The sequence below is a fragment of the Equus quagga genome, chromosome 2, assembly GCF_021613505.1.
Source record: "Equus quagga isolate Etosha38 chromosome 2, UCLA_HA_Equagga_1.0, whole genome shotgun sequence".
In the NCBI taxonomy this organism is placed as follows: Eukaryota; Metazoa; Chordata; class Mammalia; order Perissodactyla; family Equidae; genus Equus; species Equus quagga.
The window spans coordinates 44,298,905-44,306,715 of record NC_060268.1 but is presented as its reverse complement, the minus strand read 5'-3'; positions in this window follow the sequence as shown (position 1 = coordinate 44,306,715).

Below are 7,811 nucleotides of genomic sequence, written 5' to 3'. Positions count from 1 at the left end.
GGAGCCAGACCACGTGGTTTGAGTCCCAGCATTGCTATTTACTAGCTGTGTCACCTCGGGCAAGTTATTTAACCTCTTTGCTCCTTGGTTCCACTATCTGCAAAGTGGGAAAGTTATAGTTCCACCTCTATTTGGGTCATGGTGAGGATGCATGTAATCTGCTTAGACAGCCTTTGTCACATGGTCAATGCCATCTATCTACCTATCATTGACTTATATTATTATTATTATTATTATTATTATTGTATTACTCTTGGTTGAGATAGAAGCTTCTTGGCCTTAAAGGAATTTTTTAGTTTTGCAACTCTCATGGTTCTTTGCTTTGCAGAAAAATCCCTAAAACATTGATGTGCTTGCTAAGTTTTAGATTTAGAAATTGGGTTTTTCTGGTGGAAAAGAGTAAGTTACTTCTGGTTGTTTCTGTTCTTGGATTGGTAAAAATTCTCAAACACCCTTTTGTTTTGCTGGGAATTGCTGCCCATTATAGACTTCTCCGAAACTGTCATTTCTAGGAAATGGCCATCTAGATGTGTGGTGTGGTTGTGAAGCTGGGATGATGAGTCACCAAAGTGTAGCCCAGGAACAGAGCAGATGCTCAGCAAGCGGAGTTCCAGCTGCAGATGCCCACAGGAAGCAGCGCCCTGGACCACTGGACCATGGCCTCAGTGCTAGGGTGGCTAAGATCAGGCGAAGAGACCACTTCCTGTTGTGCTGAGTAGAAGTGTCTCATGAGCCTGTTCTCTCCAAAACCCCGGGGTTCAATCAATTCATAAAAATAAACAGCATAAACAAACAAAATACCAACAATAGCACAAAAACTCAAACCCACAGTGAATTCTTCCACTGAAAGACATTAACTAATCCAGGGAACAGAGCAAATGTCTGAAGATAGAAATCAGTGACAAAGGAACAGGGTGCCTGGCACATAGTAGGTACCCAAGAAACATTTGTGGATTGATTACATTGCAATGGCTCTTGATCACACACTCCTAGAACACATCTGGACTTGGTCTGGACAAACTATCCTACAAAATATGGATTTACCAAGGAAAGAGTACTGAGGAGGCTAACTAGATTTACTTTAAACATTTATTCTTCATTTTACAAAAGGATCTTAAAAAGCTTTTTATTATAAAATAAAACACAGATAAAGCCACAAAAATATATAGCTTATTGTTGTCATATATTATTATTATTATTTTTTGAGGAAGATTAGCCCTGAGCTAACATCTGCTGCCAATCCTCCTCTTTTTGCTGAGGAAGACTGGCCCTGAGCTAACATCCATTGCCGTCTTCCTCTACTTTATACGTGGAATGCCTTCCACAGCATGGCTTGATAAATCATGTGTAGGTCTGCACCCGGGATCTGAACTGGCAACCCCTGGGCTGCTGAAGCAGAATGTGCAAACTTAACCACTGTGCCACTGGACCAGCCCTATTATTACGTTATTTTTATATGATGGACTTCCTTGTAAATACCCCAGGTCGAGAAATAGAATTTTGCCAGCCACCCTAGAAACCCCTTCATGTGCCTCAATCCCAAATCCCCCTTTTTCTCTGAAAGTAACCACGCTCCTGACTTCTGTAGTCATCACTTCCATGTGCATGTAGAGTTTTTAATAGTTTACCCTTCATCCCTAATAGGGTGCATCCTTAGGATGCCATAGCTTAGCCTTAAAAAGAAAAAGTCTTTAAGTCTCTTTTAGTTTATAGATTTCCCCTCCTTCTTTTTCTTTTTCTTATAATTTATCTGTTGGAAAACTCCAGGGCATTTGATCTGTGGATTTTCCCACAGTCCTATGTTGTCGATCGTGTCCTATGGTACAGCTCAATATGTTCCTGTTTTCTATATTTTTGTCCATTGGCAGCTGGATGCAGAGGCTTGATCAGATTCAGTTCTATCCCTTTGGTGAGACTATATATGGTGGTATGATCGTTCCTCAGAAAGCATACAGTGTCCGCTTCTCTCTTTTTGTGACGTTACCAGCCATTCATGCTCATTACCGAAATCCATCCATTCTTTAGAAGTTGCAAAAGGGTGGCATTCTAATTCTATAATTTATTCTTCATTTATTACTTGGAATATTTTACAAAGCCATATTTTCTATCATCTACTCTTAGGTACCCAGGTTACCCAGTTTATATACAAAAGACAAGATACATATTTGAGTCTTTTCCTTTATTTATCAGTTCTCAAGATAATGGTTCTCTATTTTCCTCCAAAAATAACCAATTAGATTTTTAAAAATTATTATGAATTATTGTATTTAAATATATTTGGTGGGTTCCTGTTGCAGTTATTATCCCTTCTGAAGCTCAAATTGTCTCATCTTAGGCTGGTGGGAGCCTCTTCAAGTCGATTTCTGAGGGCCTTTGATGTGATCTTAATGGTCTTTGAAATAGCTTCCTCACTACCTTCTAGAAAAAGGTGTGCCAGGCTCATCTTATACATAAAATCAGCCATTTCTCCAAAATGCCTCTTTAGTTTTTTAAGTGGGAGGTATATTAAGACCATGACCTAAGAACCTGGGTTGCTAGGGATGATCATTGCTATTGGGTTGCTTAGTGTTTCTAAGTGTCTCTCTTTCTTTCTCTTTCTCTAACATACACACACACACACACACACACATGCACACACACACACATCTCTTACTAAAATACCTCGTGAGTTCATATTAGTACTTTTCATTCAAGGTCGTGGTTCTCAAGGACACAAGGGATAAGATTAGAATATCTAATATTTCATAATTACTCATTTACTAGTCCTATATAATATATATGTAACAATCTCAAAATATCAGTCTTAATACTTCCACCATGAATACGATCACTAAGAAGAGTTAAAAAACTTTTGCATATGCTCTTCCATTCTCCTTCTATTCCAAGAGCTATAGTCTGTCTATGTTGCCTGAGCATATAGTCATTAGATATACTTTTTATCCCTTTAACCCTCATTTAGTCTTGGTTCAGCAGGTAACTGCATGTTGAATGCTTGCCACTATTCTTAGGTTGATGTTTCTCTAGATGTTTTGATACTTGAAACTTATTTTCTGATAGATTCCTTGGAAGGGCTCTTGGAAACAATATTCTTTGGGCTCTTTTGTGTTGATTATAATTTATCAATGGTCTTTATACTTGAAAGTCAGCTTTGCTGGATATAAAATCATTGGCTCACATTCTTTCCCCTTGAGTATCTTAAATGTATTACTGTATTTTCTTCTGGAATAAAGCACTGTTGTTGAAAAGTTGATAATTACATAATTTTCTTCTTATTACAAGCCACTTGCTTTTTTCTGTATATCCAGAATATTTTTTTCTTTTTCCTTCAAGTTCAGTAATTTTACCAGAATATATCACAGTGTTGGTCATTCTAGGTCAATATTCTTAGATGTATAGTATACTCTTTCAATATGTAGTTTCAAATCTCTTTATTTCAGAAAAGTTTTATTGAATTATACTTTTTAGTATTTGTTCCATTCCCTTTCTTTGGATTTATTCTTTCAGTGACTTCTACTCATTTCTGAGTCATTTTTCTAGTTCTGATTTATGTTGCTCTGCATGTCTTGTATGATTTTCTTCATGCCTTTCAGATTTGGGGGGGTACAGTTTGGGTGCGCTGTGTGGGCGTGTCTTCCCGGCATGCTTCCATTGTCTGAAGCGATCTTATTCTTCTGCCCCTTATTCTCTCTTATTCTTATAATAACTTTGTGTGGGATTTGACCTCCACACCTTTCTTTTTTCATTTTTATGTGAAATTGACTTTTCCTGCGCTTTTATAAGAAGCTGTCGTTCAGCACAGCTGTGGTCAGCTCACAGGGATCCCTCTTCTGCTGTTTTCTTGTGTTCAAAATAACACGGCTTGCTCTCTGTGATTGGCTGACTCTCCCCATCTTCTACTTTTACCTGGACCTTCCCTTTTCTTTTTTTCCTCTGCTGTCTCTATCCTGCTTAGCTTGTATTCCATGACTAGAAGTTTCAGTACGTAGTTTCAATCTCTGGGCGTTGGCCCTATCCTGGAACGGAGCCCTTGTTGGTCAGTTTTGAGAGTTCACATGGGTCAGAACTTACTGCAATCCCCTGTACTCACCCACTGTTGGACTGAGCCAACTCTTTTTTTGATTTTAACTGCTGTTCTCAAATAGCCCTGTTATACTTCAGCACATCCCTGTTGTTATTTTGGGGTCTCCTGTTCTCAGGTCGATCAGATTCTCTGTGCTTTCTCCCACACAGAAGCTGATACCCTGCCTGTTTGGTGTCACGAAGGTGGTTTGTTCCCACTCATTTGTATGTAGGGTTCGTGGAGATAGCTTGACACAATTTTGTTATAAATGTTGTCCCTGGGTCTTTGGTTTTGCTGTCTAGCTGCTTGGTCTCTGTGTGATTTGGAAAGATTGAATAACCATGCCACTCCTGTCTCCATCTTCATAAACCTTTGTGTTTTTAACCAAAGCGATTCATAGTTGTGTTCTTTTAACCGGAAAGTTCTTTTAGTACATTGAACTTATGGTTTACTTTACAAAGATTCTATTTATGTACAAACAGTGGGAAATGCATCTGTTATGTAAGTTGCATACAGCTAAGTTGATATATAGGGTCATGCTGAGCAAACAAAACAAGCCTGTGAACCTATTGGATGTTTGATCTTGGGAAAATCACTTCACTTCTTAGGGCTTCCTTGTTCTCCTTTGTAAAATGGAAGTGCTGGGCTACATATGATTCTAAGCTATGTTCTAATTCTTCTCCGTCTTAGCACTTGCTAGTATTAAACATTATTAAATCCTGAGTGGTGGTTTGTACTCAGAATGCAAATATAATAAATAAGTAGAGAAGCTCCAGAACAAGCCATCTCTTGAAATAGTCAAGTAAGCTAACCCATTAAAATCAGTGCAGAGGGGTTTGCTGAGCTGTGATCCAGTTATAGATGTACCCATCATCATTTTTTTCTTTTAAGCAACAAAACTGTCAGAATTATCTTCAGCTCTTCCTTGCTCACTGACCAGCTTCAGGTTAATAGTCTTTTCTAAGATACCTGGACCTCTGCTGAGTTAGGCAGTATCTGGTATACTTGAGAATTAAAGCTAACAGTTATGTGTTTACTAAACATGAGGTGTTCATATACATCAATCAGTGCAATTCTCCCGCCAACCCTAAAGGATGGAAGAGTAGTTCTCACTGGCTGCTCAGTAGAAGTGCCTAATGGCTTTTAAAATTACTGATGATTTGGCGCTCGCCCAGACCAGTTAAATCAAAATCTACAGGGGTGGCTCAGGCATGGATAGTTTTAAAAATTTCCCAGATGATTCTAGGAGGGTTGAGAACTACTGGGCTGGGTGTTGCTATCCCTGCTTTAGAGAAGATAGATTGAGCCCATTGCCTAAGCTCTAAGGTTACATAGTTCCCAACTAAGTGGCAGAGCCAGGATGTAGACGAAGGTCTGTCTAATGCCAAAGTGCATGAACATCCTGACTTGCCAAGCTGCTCAGAATGTAAGTTTCATGAGGGCAAAACCATGTCTAATTTCCTGCTGCACTTCCTGTGTTTAACACAGTGCCGGGCATATGGTGAGTATCTAGCAAATATTGTTGAATGAATGAATGAATGAATGAATGAATGAAATAGGAATTCTACAGTGACTTTTCCTTGAAAATGTCCACAGAACCCCATAAGAATACACACGGTCTTTTGTAAGTTGCCCTTTTGTCCCATCTGAATGCCATCTGCTCTGTTGTCTGAGCATTTGTCTCAAGTGTCCCCTAACTGAACGGCTCAATCGGCTCTCCAGCTCCACCTGCTGATGCTTCAAACAAGGTTGCACTTTCCAACTTCCTGTTGGAGCGAATGTGGGAAAATCCACTATGAGGAGCCCTGTGAAATCTGTTATTTGAAAAGATATGTTGTCTGTCCTCCATGGAACAAGACCTAGGAATGTCTGCCAGCCCCCGCCTTTTATTATCTGCACCCACAACCCTGAAATGAAAGTTTGCACAGGCTACCCCTGTCATTATGAAGACAGAGGAAGGGAAAGTAAGCGGATGGCTAAGGCTGCTACCGTGCTCTGACTCCAGCTTGTCAATATTACCTTTTTATCTTCTAACTTTTTATTATATAATATATACACATACATAATATATTTAATATATGTAGAGAAAAGCGTGCATATTTTGTCATTGCCTTTTGCAATTTAAACATGTAGAGTCCAACTTCACAGGTAGTCACCAGATTAAGAACAACCTGGGAAGGCTGGGGTGGAGTGAGTGTTCAATGTGAACGTGTTGTTACAAGGAGCCTTCAGTGTCTCAATTGCTGCTGTCCCGTGAGTGAGTAGCGCTCCCGCAGGGTGCTTGCGTGGGACAGTAGCCTTGGGGAATCTTCCTGACTCCTAAGCTCCTTCATATTTTGTCTCTAACCATCACAGGAGTTGCTAGCTTGAGCCACAGCCACAGCGGTGAGTTGAGCAGCATTCTGCTCAACGGTTCACATATTCACAGGGACCTGCCAACTTGCCCTCATCCTCTTCCTTCGTGAGTTTACCAGCAAAACCTGGGTCGAGCGCTGGTGAGAGTAGGAGTGAACATTCCCAATTTGCAACCCCGTTCAGCTCGGTCTCTGTCACTGCTCTATGGGTCCAACACAGTGAAAATTGGTTTGAAACACTCGATTCCTAGAAGGCCTTCATAGTCTTCTCAAAATCTGTATTTTTTTCTTTTACTGGAGGGCATATTCCAATTCTCTGAATTCTAAGGGGGAGTTCAAGCTTTGCAGATCAAATATTATTTAACAGAAAAACATTTTAGAGTAGAAATAATTTTAGAATTAGCTAAACCTGAGTTAAATCTCCCCATCTCCATTCTTTCTGAAACTCAATAAATGGGGCTAATACCGCATGGTTTTTAGGCTGTGTGATTAAAGACCCAGAACGTAAATATTCGTCCCCTTTCCCTCGGCACTGTCACTCCATGAGGTCACACTTTATGTTACCAGAACTTGGCAGAGGGCTTAACTCCCAATGAAACTGAGTGCATTGGGCAGGCCATCAGGCGGAAGAAAAATTACTAGAAAAAGAATTTTCCTTAGCTATATTTACAAAAAATGGAATTTTGCTTTTAGCCTGCTTTTTGTTACTTGTTACTCCCACTTCATTCGTGCTAGCCTTACTCTGTCTTCATTTCTAGAGTTTAAATAAAAGTCTCCCCGAGTGTTTCAGTACATGGTGGTTTAATGAGTGCTCTGGAAAAGGGCCTGCCTCCGCCTGGCTTTGTCATTGTCTCCTCTAGCCTTATTTTACTGGGGTTTTCCAAGGGGGTGGCAAGTGAGACAAGTCGGGGGGCCTGACTCAAACATGCTGGAGAGTGGAGATTTATTTTCTTTACTTTAATATCACAAACCCCTTCAGGGTCTGAGTTAGCGTCATCATTTTTCCTTAGCCTGCTCTGTGAAGGCTGCCATCCTTACATGGGGAGATTGATGCCTCCTTTACACTAAATAATCAGGATGAAGGCATTTGTCAGGGCTTCTTAAAAATTTGCTGGGCTTAGAATTTCTCCTGTAGGCTTGGCACTCAAGAGTCCTAGAGCTCTTAAGGACCAAATATAAAAGAATCTGGTCCTGAAGAAAGGAAGCCAGTAAATGCTTTGCAACTCTCTCTGTGCTGGGTTAGGCTATACAAATTACTTCATGTGCTTTGAAGTCCTTCCTTAGCAGGCAGACATGGAGGTTGTCATAGCTCTGTTGTCATTGTTGGAGGGCATATGGGGCTGGAGAAGTAGGGACAGTGACCAAACAGATTGACCATTGTCATATGAGTGGCTCAT